A 17,113-nucleotide genomic window follows, 5' to 3' on the forward strand; every position below is an offset into this window, starting at 1 on the left:
CATTTTACTCCATTCTCCAAAGAATAGCATCCTCAGTAGGCCATACAATTTACTCTGACAAAAGGAAGGAAACAAAATTAAATTTTATTAGCAAAGTGGAGGAAACTCACTTGCTGCCTGGATGGCCATCTTTACGTGCATGGTAACTGCCACACCTCGTACTTCTTTGGTGTGTGTTTGCTTGTTGTCTGTAATCATCTACAATTAGGGTTCCTTTTGGCATCTCATTAGGCTAGGTCTTGTCTAGGAAAAAGAAATGGTATCATTCCACAATTAAACATATATTTTTTTAATTAAGTAGGTGTAAGGTAGAAGCATAGAGACACTAAAAGGCTACTCTGAGTTAATTTCTGCTTTGCAAGGCCAAATGACTGAGCTTCAGTATCTGAAAATGCTAAGACAGAGTATAGAGCTGGGAAAGGTGACACGTGAAAAGAGAAAGCACATAAAGCACATATGTATCTTCTCAACATCATAAGGGGTTCTCTTGTCCCTGTTACTATCCAACCCTTGCAGGCCCTTGGAAATATCTCAAAGCTGAATAAACAAAGGGTAAGATATGAAAACAGCTAAGGAGGGCTAAAACCGTTATGTATGTTCTACTTGGTTGATGCCTGTCAAAGTGTATCAGTATGGAAACTAAAGCACGGAGAAGTAGTGAATTTCACAGAGCTTGCCAAGATGAGTTCAAATGCTCCTTCCCCTTCAACCCCCCCACCACCACCTCCTCACCTCCACCCCTGTCATCACATCATCAGTGAGGGCTCTGAGACAGTGAGGGTGCTGTGCTGCCTATAGGAGCACTCAGTTTTTCTTGAGAAGCCAATGATTCAGGCCAGCAAAACTCTACTGGACAGGAGCCCAGCTACTGAGTCCACTGCAGCTAATCAATCTCTTATGGTGGCAACTTCTACAGACATTAAAGAACCAATGACTTTAGATTGATTAAACTCTCTTTGGAACTCACAATTTGACTTTTCCATCACCTTGGCTGAAGTATATTTTTACTTTATTTCTTATATAGAACATAATGACACCTGTTGTTTTTATGGCCTCTAATTTGAGACTTGACTATGTCTGAGTATATTACAGTGTAATTTTTTTGTTACATTTTTGTCATGGTGTGTGTGTGTGTGTGTGTGTGTGTGTGTGTGTGTGTGTGTGTTTGCTCTTTCTGCTATGTGGGTCCAGGGTATTGAACTCAAATCATCAGGCATGGAGGCAGGAATCTCTGCCAGTTTGGGCCATCTCATCAGCCCTGTACTGTAATCCTTAAGGTTCTTCATTAAAATCTTTGATTGTTCAGTCAGATTTTTGCCGTACTGTTGTTTTATAATTATATTTCATGTATTAGCTCAAGCTCAATAAAATAATTAGCATAGTAAGATACACACAATATATTTCAAAGGATACCTTTCAAATGGACATTTCTAAGTATGAAACTTGAGCATCATACCGCAGCAGCCTGCTTCCTTTCAAATATCCATCACACCCTAAATGGTTTTCAAATCAAGGTTCTACCCCTTGGATAGAGCACAATCTTCTATCTGCAGTTCTTTCTAACATTCAGCAAACCTACATCTTCCCACAGTGATCCCAGACTGCCCTTAACCACCTTTTTCTAGCTGGCAAGAATGGAATTGTGGGGTAGAAGTAGGGTTGATGGGCAGCACTGTTACTGTGGTACTAGGAACATGATGCTGTGATTGCCCTGTAAGGTCCAGCATGTGTGTGGGAGCAAATCATGCTGATCTCCATTCCCAAAGCCTCCCACAAAAATATGGTTTCTGTGTGATATGGTTTGAATCTTCTGTTCATTCTCCTGCATGAAAGAAGCACACAATTTATGTATAGATGCAGTTCAGCTGAAGACACCACTGACATTCAAGCCAGGCTGCAAGTGACAAAACACTTCCTAGTGTTTCTGTTGAAACTAGACTAGTAATTAGAAATAAGCCCCTTATTTGCTTGTCTTTTATATATGCACAGACTTTAACCACATTTCAGGACTCCCTCAGTGTATGTGAAGTCTCACTGGTTCATGTTTATCCACCTAAATATCCAGCTCAGCCACCTTCAGTGATCCACACACCCAGCAGTGTGTGAAGCTGTTTTCTCCTTTAAGAAGAAGGCTTCAAAATCGCAAAATCATTCATGAACACGAAAGAGCCAGGAGCAATTTCAGACCCATTAATACTATTGTTATAAATATCTGCCAAGAGAGCCAGCATTGGCCTCTTGGACTACATGGGGCTGATACCCGTAAGTCTTTCCTTTCCAACACAAAGAGGAGGGGAAAAAAAAGAAGGGACTTTTTCCTAAATAAATATGTCTTATAAATGTAGATCAATAGAAATAAATGAAGAGCAAATTAGGTCTAGACTAGCGAAATACTGGAAAGGTATGTTTTCTTATTAAACATTAGCAGTATTCTGGTTCATTGTCTTTGTTCGGGATCCTTTCTCTTGCCTCCTCTTCTCCTGACTCCTGCCTCTCCTCTCCCTCCACACATACACGTCTTGTGCTTCTATATACTAACACGCAATTAGTGAGTAAATTTCCAAAAAGAAAAAAAGTGGGGGTGAAGTACCTTACTTAACACATCTGTGAGGAAGTGTCAAGTGTCAACACATTGCAGAGTTGTGTAACCACATGAGGCGAACAAGCATTTCTAACACCAACCACTCCAAATTGTGCCTTGGTTTGGCCATTCTTAAAGGAACTACTGTATTTCCCAAATTAAAACAATAGAGATCAGAAAAGCTGAAAAGCTGAATGACCAATCATAAGTAAGGCATCTGTTTTGGTGAAAAGTAGAAACTGTCAAAATGTACTTTTAAAATAAATAAACTAAACCACCAGTGATTCAGCATAACTTCACGTATTTACATATTTTGAGTGAGTAAAATGAGTCACCTATTGTTTGTGAGAGGATTCTTCCAATGATTGTAAAACACACAAAAAATAGACTCATTATACAAAATTTATGGTTTGTACCACACACTGCACAAAGTGCTGAGGAACAGTAGTATATTGCCATTTATAAGCCATGAATAAGCTGCAGCTATAATTAACAATATGATAAATGCTACTCATTTTTTTTTGCAGATACTGACACTTCCTTCTTAATTACACTCAATCGCTTTTGCTAAGCTTCCTTGATGGATGGTGCAAACCTGAGCTGCAGTCCAGCCATTGTGGCTCACACCACTGGCATATTGATAAACAGGCTTTCTCTGTCTATTGTATGTGATGACTGTCCCAGAACTCATCCATTACACGTGTGCCTTTATAGAACACATATAATCAACATAGATCATTTAAATTCATGAGGGATACTTTAGTAACTTGTTGGTGTTACTTTTATCTGTCATGGACTGTTAGACATGTTTTCTGGTCTTTTCTATTAGCAGTCTATCCTGTGTGGGGGCTGTCATGCTACAGTGGACATGTGCAGGCCAGAGGGCAATCTCACTGTCAGTTCTCACCATCCACTTTGAGGCTAGGTCTCTCCTTCTTCCTCTACATACACCAGGCTTCTGGGCTTCCAGAGATGCCTCTGACTCCAATCTGCCCAGAAGCATGCTGGGATTGCAGACACTCACACTATTCCCCAGCTTTGATGTGGGTTCCGGTAATTTTTCTTTCTGCTTGTATGGCACCTGCCACTGAGCCATGACCCTGGCCCTTTATCAACTGTTTATTAACCAGTAAGCCTCTCTAAGCTAAAATAAACGGTGAATTTGTTTTCTGTAAAAAATAAGTAGACTTTAGCTTTTAATAAAAAGTAGCCACAATACAGTTGTTCTCACAATTGGTTTTCTTATGCTTTAATTTATAAATAGTATCATTTACTTTGTTTTATAGAAATATTTATCTGTCTGACATTATAGTTCATTATTTTATAGATGGCACATTGTTGGCAGGATTTTAGTTGAAATTAATGATGAATTAGAAAGGTAATCTCATTAAAACTATAGAATATGAGAAGTGCCTTGTTTACAGACTTGGAAGCACATCATCCAATCCTGAAATGTCTGCATACTTCATTGTAGCTTCCTGAAGCATACTGGGGTAAACACAGAACATAGCTGTGTGTTCAGAATCAATTTAATTATAGGATGTGGGAGAGATAAAGAAAAAGTAGTCCTTATTACTCTGAGTGCTGTGTTGAATGTTAAGATTATTAGAAAAGTTACTGTTCATCTCAGTCCATTCCAAGTCCCATCACAGTCAGCAGAAATCAATGAGGCAATAGAGGTGGCAGAGTAAAGACTTTGTTGAGATATGACAATAATACAGATATAAAACAGTAAGTTCTCAATTAAGACGGGGTATTAATTAAAATAGGAAAGGAGGTAGGGAGGAAGGGAAGAAGGAAGGAAGGAAGGGGAAGGAAAGAAAGAAAGAAAGAAAGAAAGAAAGAAAGAAAGAAAGAAAGAAAGAAAGAAAGAGGAAGGAAGAAAGAAAGAAAGAAAGAAAGAAAGAAAGAAAGAAAGAAAGAAAGAAAGAAAGAAAGAGGAAGGAAGAAAGAAAGAAATGAAGAAAGAAAGAAAGAAAGAAAGAAAGAAAGAAAGAAAGAAAGAAAGAAAGAAAAGGAAAACTTGAAAATAACATTGGGCAGAATGATTAGGCTTGGGGCCAGGAGAAAAAGAACAAGAAAACACTGTTTTCAAGCACGGTGAAAAATATGGGGAAAGGTACTAAAGAAAGTTTGAAGCAGTCTGGGGCCAGCCCTTCAGTCTTGGAAGATCCTCTCACCAACAAAAGGCCCATCCTGGACCATATAGCTTGGAATACCCCATAGGCTCCTGGTGAAGCAGGACTGAAGAGGTCTCCGGAGCTTGATCTAAAAGAATAATCCATGGGAATCAAAGAAAGTGCTTTTTCTCCTTCCTCCTGCATCCTTCTCTTTCTTCTTGCTGTGTGCCATCCTGGCAATTTCCCTCTATTTTTCTTGTTCTATCACAGTTGATGTTACATACATAAACAAGACATTTTTTTCTTCTCCATCTTCAGAAAGATGTACTGTAGGCAGATGACAGGCAGTTGGACTGAAGCAACTTCTTGAGTCAAGTCTGTGTTTGATCCAACTCTGTACCCTACACACCATATAAATAATGTCTGGAATAGAGAAGCCGCTCCATAAATGGATGACGTGTAGCCCCACAAGGCACAGCTCCCTCGGAATTGATTGTGAGGGCCCATTGACTCTGCTAGAACCAGTCCACAGATAAGACTTCATTCACAAGAGGAATGTGTGTTTATGTCAGTGTGTTCTTTGTAAAAAACAGACCAGATGGGAAGAAGGTGACTTCCTCTGACCTTTCAGAGGGACTAAACACAGCTGGTCATCAAAAACTACACACACACACACACACACACACACACACACACTCACTCACTCACACACTTTTATCTTGGTTGTAAAGGAAGATAATAAATGTTAAAATCATTGAATTGCAAATTCATGGGAAACAGCCAGACTTGAAACATAACATGATTGGGAGCATCACACAGGTTTTAGTCCCTTTTTATATTTTGACTTATTTGTTAGATTTGCTGGTTAGTAGTTGGTGGTGGGAAAGTTGGGCCTTTCTTGGAAGACCATTTTCCTGAAAGAGGGAGAAACACTGTAAATAACAGTCCACAATTTCTACAAGGTGACTACTGCAGGAGGCTCTCAATCTGTGAATCCTCCATCCTCATCCTCATTCCTCCATCCTTCAACTGTTAACAGCTGAGTATGCCGTCTGCTCTCTTCACCATCCCCATAATGATAGTGGCTTCACAGAGCAGCAGGTACCATCCTTCCCCTGTGTCCTGTTCTGTACACTCTTGACTGTCCACGGGAGAAGCTCTGAGCTGCATGTGGCAGGCTGACCACATAGTCCCTGAACATCAGGGCCGGGTTCGTTTCATTCTGAGTTTTAGCTAAGGAAAGGATAAATTACCTACCTGATGGAAGCTCAGAATACTGACTCTGTTGGGATTTATTGTAATCTGTCGTTTGAGAGATGCAGGATTTCTCTCTTTTGGAGCAGAGGCACTACTGAGTGGACCAAGTTGATCTGACATTCATTGGTAATTGGGAGAAGGTTTTAAGGTAGTGTTCAATGGACTTCTGCGTGCATTTTAATGAAAAGTCGTGTTTTCATCACTAAGGCCCTACTTCTTTTTTGTCTGACTGCAATTTCATTTTGTTTTCCAAAATAGCCAAGAGCTGGAAAGACGGCTCAGCAGTTGGGAAAGCTTGCGGCTCTTCCAGAGGGCTCCAGTTTAAGTTCTAGCATCTGATCAGGTGGATCACAATGTAACTCCCCTTACTACTCACAGTGGTCTGAATGAGAATGTCCCTCATAAGCTCCTGTACTCAATCATTTAGTCCCCTGTTGGGAGTGCTGTTTGGGGAGGTTTAGAATACGCGGCCTTGTTTTAGTATGTATGTCACTGGAAGTGTGCTTTGGAGATTAAAAACTCCTGCCATTTCTCCTCTCCTCTCCTCCTCTTCCTCTCTCTCTTTGCTTTGTGCTTATGTTTCAAGATGTGAACTCTCAGCATTCAGTTCCTGCCAGGCTGCCTGCTACCATGCTTCCTTCTCATTATGGATTCTTATCCATCAGAAGCCATAAGCCCAAATAAACCCTCCTATAAATTGCTTTGGTCATGGTGTTTTATCCCAGTAAAAGAAAAGTAACACATTCTAACTCCATCTTCTGGCTTCTATTGGTACCTCCATCCCCAAAACATAGAAAAAATAAACAGAAAAATACAAAAAAAATTTAAAAATAACCAAAAAAAAAAAAAAAAACTGAGAAAGACACATGCTCATGATACATACCTTAACTTCCCATTATCTTTGCATCATTATAGGGGTAATAGGGTAAGTTATGCCCTCTATGTTATAAGGAAAAAAAATGGCATGAGCCGCTTGGAGACTGAGAAAGTAAGTCACACTCCTTGTACTGTCTGTCATCTCAGAGTGTCCAGCATTGTGGACATATCAAGTGACTCAATGCTGGAGACTTCTCCCTTCACCATGTGAAAGATAAAAGGAATGAAAACCTTGACTGATGTGAAACTTTGTAGCTGGCTACCATGTCATTGTTAGCCTTATATGACTAATACAGATGCCATTTGCAAAACTTTAATGGGCTGTAAGTGACTAATGTATATTTGAAATGCTTATCTAAACTGGAAATGAGTCACTTTGAATATTATGAGTTGAAAGATGGCTGTAGAAAAAACTAATCACCTGGTCCCAACACTAAAAATGGATAGCTTGGTTTTGTGTCCCCACACTAGCACTAACAAAAAGAACCCATTGCTCATCCTGAAAAAGGAGTTCCCAGTGTTTGCTTCAGGAAACACCTGAGGAGCCGCTTGTGTGTTTGAGCCCAGTCCGCTCTGTGTCACGTGTTCCTTCAGTCTGTAGAAGGAACTTGCAGGAAATTCTCAGTGACATCATGGCGAGGGTCCCAGCTGATGACATAGCAGGCCATGACAATGGTTCATGCTGATGCACATCTGTATTTACTAGTAGTCTGCAAGTGTGTTGGCACCTTTGCTAAGCGCTTGGCCCCAGTGTGACTTGATGTACAGCATGTGAATTGCTCTCCTAACACTTGCTGGAACGCCGCCAATCCCTTTTCTTCATCCTGAGTCTCCACCCACAGCAACCTGAAGTTAAGAAGTGACTAAGCACTGTCTGCCTCCTTCAACCTGAAAAGAGAAGTGAGCGCTCGCTCCTCGCTCCCTGTGGATAAGGAGGTCAGGTCAAGCAGGGTCATTTCCTCTGACTTAAGGAGACCCTGCTTCAAGGGTTCTTCACAACCAGCATTGGTTGAGTCAGAGTCTGGGCAAGATGACCCTGCTAATTTCCTATAGTTACAAACTTCTTTTTCCTAGAAGTGAGATGGAATTCAAACAGCGATCTTAGTTTTTTTTTCTCTGAAACAGCCCCCATCTGTCCCTCCCTTCTTTCTACCTGTCATTTAAAACACCATAGACAACTGTCTAGAAATGTTGAGTCCCCTGGCCTATTGCAGAAAGGCTCCTCCTTGGTGACCTCACTGTACTTACACTGCTGTCTACATCTTGGATAAATGGTAAGGGCAGGTGCCTCTAAGAGCATTCTTCTTCCAGGACTCTCGTATAGAACTGCAGCTAAACCTGACTATGTGAAATGAATTCCTTGGCTTCACTTACTCAGAGTGGTCTTCCACATGCTCAGACATAAACCCTTGGAATTCTCCTGACTTCTTTCCTCCTTCACATCTCACATCTCATCTGTTGGGAAAACCTGGTCCACTCTGTATCAAGAGAGAGCATTAGAAAGGATATAGATTTGGGTGGGAGTGGAGGAAGGGAGGGTCTGGGAGGAGTTGGGGGAGTGGAACCATAATCAGAATATATTGTATGAAAAATATTCTGTTTTAATACAAAAAGAATGTATCCTGAATCCCAACTATCCTTCCCTTCATGCCTTTTTTTAAACCACTGTCACACAAGCCTACATCATCTGTGTCCTCCATGAGCCTCTAGAGTCTCTCTACTCAGAAGCCGCAGTGATCTAAAATCTAAACCAGATCGTGCTACGCCTCCAAAACTCCAACACCAGAGCTTCGTCTCACATAGTAAATGTCCCAATCCTGGTAACAAGGGCTCAGCCCACACTGTGCCATGCATTCCTACTGTACCTTGAGAGATTACAGCATTAAAAGCTGCCTCCTCCCCTCCTAAAGCCTCCCACCCACTTCCTTGTGCATTTATACTGATTTCCTTGCTGTTTCTCGCCTACCCAAAATGCACCTGTACCAAGTCCTTTACATTTGCAGTTCAGCAGGCTGTCCTGCAACACCGACCGCTATTTCCCTCACTTCTTTCAAGTGTATACAAAAACTACCTTCTGCAGGTCTGCCATTACCTTTTGCCCTTGACACATACACACACCCCCAGATGTCCCTAATTCTGCTTATCCAGTCAACTCATTTACTCTTTGCTTAAACTTCTGGAGTGTGAACTCAATGCAGGAAAAGATTCTTACTAATCTGGCACACTGTTACATCTCAAATGTTCAGAACCATATCTGTTAAACAATAGATACATCATAAGATAGTTTTTGAGAAAGTAGTCCAGAAAATATCTTGCAAAAGATAAATGGAGTGCCAGGGTGACATTTTACTGAAGAACTGAAAAAAAATATGAAATTCCTTGGATACCAAATTAAAGAGAAAAAAACAAACTTTCATCTGGGGACTCAAGCTTGAGTGAATTTTTAACTTCTATGTGGCGAAAATCTTTTATTCTCTACATGATATAATTAAAGTCTTGTGGGCAAATATTCAGAAAATTGCTGCATTGATGATGTTTTAATTTGTAATCAAACAGTAGCTATGAATTTAAGAGTGAGGAGATCCCATATGTATTAAATGTTTATGAACTAGAACACGCCTACTATATTTTAGAGTTTATAAAATTAATGTTTATGTTCTCTGTACTACAGATCAGGTCCCTAGAAGTTTTTAATGACAAGCTACTCAAATATTTCAGGGTCTGTTTGTATAACTACTGGAAACAATGGCTGCAGTTCTGACTAAGCTGCTCCATCACCGTAATGTGGATGTGTGAACTCTCCTTTACAGAGAGAATATATCAAGAATCCTTGGTGCTGATGTGATCTGTACAATGTCCTCTTGGCCATGATGTATCTGCATTACTGGCTGTTCTTTGTGGGATTTTTCACTCCTTTTGTAAAGATAGAGACCAGTAGGCAATATACCTCTGATGAAACATCCACACTATGATACTAATCTAGGGATCTGATTCTTTATACCTAATTTATTCCCTATCAGGTTAGAGGCCAAGTTAAGCAGACAATAAAAATCAAGGGTAGGTTTAAGGCTAGATTAATTTAAGCCAACAAGTCTCTCAACTGAATACTTCCAAAATTCTTGCCGGACAATCACAATTGCCAAGAGAAATTTGAATACAAAGGAGATAGTTGTTTCATTTGAGAAAGGATTTCAGGCAGTAATAAAACAAGAGGGGAAAATACAAGACATCCAAAATATAGCCTCAAGTAACAGGAAATGTCAGTTGCCAGCATACATAGAGCAAGTCTTTATGATGCATCTGGGGGGTGCAAAAAGGCAAATGGCTCACACAGGGGGATGGAACTTGGAAGAACCGAGGGATATGGAAAGCAAGAGAGCAGAGAACACGTTAGGAGAGTTGTATGTCCATTAAAGACTGGAGGAAGGTAGTGGCTTCAGAAACAGAGAAAGGAATGTGCAGAAGACATACAAAAGAGGAATGTAATAACTTGGCAGAATAAAGAAACAGAAGAACTTAAGTATTGTCTCCTAGGAGTCAAGACTAAAAGAGGCCACGGATTATCCTCGCCAGCAGTAAAGCCAAACCAAATGACAGGAAAGTGGATGTTCGTAGCAACTAGGACATTGGGAGTTGGTAATGCTCTTGGTGGTGGTTGTATTTCATTTACTATTGGCAGGAAATCAGTGAGACAGCAAGCTAGAGTTAGTGAGAAACATTGACCTGAGGATTGTGTTGAGAGTCAGATCCAAGTATGTATTGAGTGGGATCTCAAGAGTTGGCTGCAAAGAAAGAGCTCTGAGAAAAACTGCCCTATGACCTTTGGAAGAGAATTACCTCTTATGTCTGAGGAATGGCCACTTTTCAAGAGTGACTTCAGCTGACATCAGACAAGAAAGGAAGGGTACATTGGTTCTGAAGACAGCAGCCCAGGAGATAGTGTTGAATGATGTTTGATCAATAAGGCATGCAGTTAGGTCTTCTGAATGCTAAACACAAGAGGTGGGGACATCAGGACAATTAGAGTATATGAATTCAGATGTTTTACCTCATGAAAAGACGACAAGAGAATAAAATTAGAATTGTCAGCACTTTTCAAGGAGCCCGCCAGAGGACTCCACTGATGGTATTCATGTTCTAATTCCTTCCTGACCTTTAGGACCAAGCACTCCAACTGAACTGAACTGCTTGTCATTGCTTGAGTGTAATTTTCTCCTTCTCTTTGACTTTGAGATGCCACCACCCCTCTGACACTCTGCTTGTCACGTAACTTTTCCTGGCAGCCCTGGAAGATTAATCTTAAACACTGTCCTTTCAGGCACCTACTTTGCATAATATTATTTTTATCCCTTTATGAGCCTCAGTTCCTCTTACTTATATGTGAATCGTATCGTCTATGTAGATCACATGTCCTTCCAGATAAATGTGTCTAGGTCCTAAGAAGTCATTTTTAACCCACACACATAATAGTTTTCATCTTTCGACTGGCTTTTAATGAAAGAATCATTTGGAAAAGCAAGAGACAGAAGAACAAATATTGTTAAGAAACCAAAGTGGGTAAAAATCAGAAGCAAGAAGTGTGTAGTATAAGCTGTGAGGGTAAAAACAAGGGGCATTGGGAAGTGACCAAATGAAATGTTCCTGTCACAACAAACAATACAAATGATGTGTTTACTGCTGTAGAAGATTGTAGACACAATGTAATTTATATAATAGCCCAATTCACTATTTGTCTTTTAAATGTTTATGGACAAAAGTTTCAAAGCACATAGCTGTCTTTTCAACTGTAGATATTGCACGATTTTTGGCAATAGCATATCCCAGCTGACTCAGAAAAAAAACTGGCCTTAGAAGATTCTGTATACCTAAGTGTTTTATGAAATCAGAGCCAGTAGGTTTTACTTTTTAATGAGGTTTATTTGAGTACTTTCCAAACCACAATATATTTGAATATCTGTTCATAGGAAACATTTGAATCCAAAAAGTAAAGTGGAGAAAGCACTTGTAGCCTTTCCAACACTGATCCCCACATGGTTCTTTAGGTTGGGATGGATACAGGATGGGCATGGCTTCTAGCTCCACACTAGGAGATCACTCGTGACCCAACATTCCTAAGTGTATTATTGATATTATTACAACTCAGGTAATTATCCAGGTTTTTAACTCACAAATTATGGGCACTTTCCCCCAACACATGCACACTTTCTTGAATTATAAAAGCAACTAAAAGCCATTCTAATTTTACTTAGTATTTTGTAATTACAGTAGATTTTGCAGAAGTTTCTGAGTGACTACTAGACCATGTCTTTATACACTGACGATATTTCCCTTCAGACTCTTAAATATATTGTTCAAATGATACACATTAACTTCTCTAAATAATTGTTTCCGAGGTCATGACCCACATGGCAATCTTGGAGACATTTCAAGCCTAAGACTTCTTCTTTACCAGTCTGCTGCACAGCTTTTCCTGGGGAAACATGAACGAACATCTATTCATCTCAGAGAGATGGCTGAGCCAAGGCTAGCTTAATGAAGCAGTGAGTTCACTGGGGTTATTTTAGGAGCGTGGTAAGGAATTACAAACAAGAATACAGGTGACTCAGAGTACCTGAGTCACTGAAAAGCTGACCCCAACCTAGGTCATGACACACAAAGACTCCATTTCTAAAGTGCTATGCCCAGATTGAAGCAGCTAGGCTGATAGGAGATTATTACCATTTGTATAACCCTGGGTGTGGGGGGATTTGACAAATTAGGTATGTTTCAGGAACTTCCTGACCCTTGTAAATTCTATTTTCCAAGTCCCTGCCTTCTTCTGAGGAAGGATGCTTCAAATTCAAAGGAAATAGCGACACAATATGCTTCCTTCCTAGGAGAGAGCCTGGGCTATCATGCCACATTGGGAAAATAAGTTCCCATGTGTGGCATGGTCACAGACTGCCTCCTTTGTCTGCAAGCCCAGAAGACTTTATCCCTAGTTCCTCTGCTTGGAAGGAAGGAGATGTAGCCTGTGGCTGGAGATCCTGGGTCCTGACCCCTGCTTTCTGTCTCCACCTGGCCATATGACCCATGTCATGTAGTTTCCATGTGTCTTCCCTTTTACTCAGATTCCGGTATGTATTAAGTGTGGTTATGAGCGTCACTATCCACGCGTCAACTGAGGATGTGCTTGCCCTCCATTGCTGTAACTTTAAAAGGCAGCAGCTGTGGAAGTGCTCCTCCTGGGTTAAAATTTGAAGTGTTATGTAGACATAGTTTGGGCTTCTAGCCACCTTCCTAACTATGAAGATATTTACACATCTCATCATCATGATCAGCCAGGTTAGAAATGTCAGGAAGAGAAGTGACTTCCTACCAGCATTCTGGGGTAGCCTCCTTTTCAGCTGCACCATGACAGTCACCATTTCTTGGTTTTGATTGTCTGCACAGAAAAGGCTTTGCTATGAAATAGAGGAAATCCTGCTGCTGCACTCTAAACCCCTCAAAGCTCTGTGAATCCAAACAGACTAGAGTTATTATTTATTGTTCCCATCCCTCTAAGCTGTAGGTGTGTGTACCAAATAGCATTTTCCAGAAGAGAAAAAGGCATGCAAATCCTTCTTCAACCAGGAGTAGACTCAGATTATTACAAGAAAGTACACTGCCTAGAAAATTCATCAGCAGAGATGGCAGGTAACAGTTCTAATTCAGCTAGTGAAAGTGATTGCTGATCATGTGGAATGTGATGATAGATATGCCACCTTATGACAGATGGTATTTTCCAAAGATAGCAGCAACAGCATCTCCCATTCTGACACTCCTCCTCTGCACTCTCGGCCCCATGTCCCTCCCTTTGAACTTGGTGTGTCGTTGTGACGGTTAGCCAACAGAGGATACTGAAATGACTTTTGAGGCTAGGTTTTTAAAAAAGAGTATAATGTCTACTTGCCTGTTGAGAATTCATTTTGTGAACTCTTTGGCTACCACTTGAATAGTGTGACTGCTCTGAAGCCACCACGCTGCAAGGAAGTCCAACGCAGCAAATGTGGAGTGAACAGACAGAAGCACCAAGACTGCAGATCCAGAGTGCAATGCCCAAGTCCCCCAGCCTGCTGTCGTAGCGGTAAGCATATGCTGTCACCACCTGGCTGCAGCCAGGGCCACCTGCTGGCTCTTCCCAGATCTCTGGCTCTCAGACAGCAGACAGATAATCAAATGATTATATGTATGTACCGAGTTTAGGTGTGACTTTTTATGTCGTTGTGGCTAACTGACCTATAATAAAAGTATCCACATAAATTCAGATAATGCATTCAGAAAGAGGTTCCATCGAGACATGAGCCACTTTGTAAGTTCTTCAGCTTTCCGGTAGTAAGGGGTGGTATTTTCGTGACTGAGAGTTTTTTTTTTTTTTTTTTTTTTTGAAATTGCTCAATTATGACCACTTGCCATGGGAAATTGTCTTCTTTTACTCATATCTCACTACTGTTCAGCAAAAGTAGAGGCAAGGGTAACAAATAAGGGTATCAGACAAATGGCTGACTTAGAGGACAGCTGGGCTGTCCTTGGGTCCAAGAATATGAGATATGACTTATGGGATATGAATATGAGCATCTCTTCTGCTCACCTGCCTGTTGCCTTCGGCCACAGCCCATGTTGTGAGCTGTATCCAGCTGAAGTATGACTGTGCCATTCATTGTCTGTCTCAACAGCAACCACATCACAGGCCTTTTCCCTGGTTCTGTGCACTATATATGGGATGTCTGGGTGAGGAGCCATTCATTCACGAGAAGCATGATAGAGCTCCCTTTGCAGGGTGGCAATGAACACACAGTTCTAATGCTCCAGGGAGATGGTGACTACTAACAGAGCACCAAGAGCTCTGCTGGGGTCTTAGGAGGACAAAGATACCATGCACCTTCAGCAAAGCACTGAATAAGAAAAGAGTCTCAGAGTTTGGGGTCCACGGTTTTCTTCAAGTAGGCCTAGGTAATGCTTTTGACTCCAGGACAAGCATCCAAGGATGGAAGCCTGGCTGCATCCTCAATCCTTTGAATATGAACATCATATTGAGTATGGTCACTCATCGTTTCATACCTGATGAGAGAAATGCCTCCTGAATGGCCTGGTCTAATTCATTTATTTAGAGAAAAGTCCCAAGTTACTAAAAGGTCAGATTAAATTCCAATTCCTATTTAGATTTTAAAAACGTCGTCTGAATTCTTACGTTGTTGTGATATTGTCATTGTGTTAAGGTGGCTTCAGTAAGATGTTTGGTGGGGAATTATGAAGTAAACAAGTAGAACCTGGATGTTTGCACCTTAGAAATATAAGAGCTGCTTATGTCAAACCCTGCCTATGCAGGTCCTAGCCAGGTCCTGTGCATCACATGGTGACCAGGGTGCACACGGGTCCTGTGTGCTCACATGGTGACCAGGGTGCACCCGGGTCCTATGTGCTCACATGATGACCAGGGTGCACATGGGTCCTGTGTGCTCACATGATAACCATGGCACACCCGGGTCCTGTGTGCTCACATGGTGACCAGGGTGCACCCGGGTCCTATGTGCTCACATGATGACCAAGGTGCACATGGGTCCTGTGTGCTCACATGATAACCATGGCACACCCGGGTCCTGTGTGCTCACATGGTGACCATGGTGCACCCCGGTCCTATGTGCTCACATGGTGACCAGGGTGCACATGGGTCCTATGTGCTTACATGATGACCAGGGTGCACATGGGTCCTGTGTGCTCACATAGTGACCAGGGTGCACCCGGGTCCTGTGCATCACATGGTGACCAGAGTGTACATGGGTCCTGGCGCTCACATGATGACCAGGGTGCACCCGGGTCCTATGTGCTCACATGGTGACCAGGGTGCACATGGGTCCTGTGCATCACATGGTGACCATGATGCACCTGGATCCTGTGTGCTCACATGGTGACCAGAGTGCACACGGGTCCTATGTGCTCACATGATGACCATGGTGCACCTGGGTCCTGTGCATTCATGTGGTGACTGGAGTGCACATGAGTCCATACTCTACACTTACTCATTTGATGTAGAATTTCATTGTTCCTAATTTTAGCTGCTGTGTTGAAGTATTTTATTTGTTGCCTTTTAAGATGCCCTTCTTTTGTTGGAGGACTCTACTCTCTTCAGTTTGGTATGAGGCACTCTTTTTTGCTTTTTAATTTTTACTGTTCTGGTTTGATTTTTCAACTTACAAAAAAAAGCCAGATGGCATTTCAGAAGTCAAGGCATGCCCTCCTCCCCCTCATCGTATGTTCATGTGCTCCATTTAAGATCCATATATGTGACAAATATCACCACTTTCAAAGGTCGTATTCACAGGGTGAGATGACTAGCCTCTGACAGCTAAATCAACCCCATGCTGCAACACAGAATAGGCATGGGGGAGGTGGGCTAAACTTATTGTACCCCAGATTTACAAAAACAATCATGGCACAGTGACCATCTCCCTCCCTACTGGGGAAATGCACGATCCTGTGTAGGAGAGGAGAGACAAGTGTGGAGGGGAGCGGAGCTTGCCTACACATTTCTTTCTGTCCTCCTATTGTCTGTCTGCTCTTGGAGGGCCAGTCCTGCGGGTCTGCTTCCCACCAGCTACCTGTCCATAGCTCCTCTCTCAGTGTATAGAAAGGGGAGGCCTTGCTCACTTCCCAGAAAGGAAGTGACTCATCTCTGACCCTGTGGGAAAGGGCCACTAGCCTTTGGGGTGCCAGCCTGCCCACAGGAGCTTCCAACAACCCCAAAACACTTGTCATAGTGTACATATTCTGTTCTGTCATTGCCTTGTTAAGTTGACAGAGTATACACACATTCCAACTTTTAAGTCAAAAGGTGAGTGATACAAACAGGGTCACTCAACATCTGCCAGGCCCCAGGCCCATGGGGAGTCGGCATTAGGTCACACGGGGCAATTATCTGTTAGTTCACTGTACTTGGCCTTTCTCCTCAATGTCATCTTTATAACAAGTCTGCCTTCCTTTGCTTGAAATCACACATGCTTCCTTCAGAAAGACGGCACCAGAGACCCAACTAGTGCACAATGTCACCCCTCCTTCACCACCGTATTATAAGCAGCACCCTGTAGTGTGCATAGGAGCCATCAACCGTAATTGATTCTTTACACATCCCTTTCCGCTACAAAGCATGGCTTACATCTACAATTACACTTTTCTGTTATCCTGAATTGAAACTTCCAGTGCCTGTAAATGACTGTGAAATACTTGTGGGTAGCACCTATTCTTCATTGGCTGCTGAAGTGAT

Source organism: Peromyscus eremicus, chromosome 4 (assembly GCF_949786415.1).
Source record: "Peromyscus eremicus chromosome 4, PerEre_H2_v1, whole genome shotgun sequence".
Lineage (NCBI taxonomy): Eukaryota > Metazoa > Chordata > Mammalia > Rodentia > Cricetidae > Peromyscus > Peromyscus eremicus.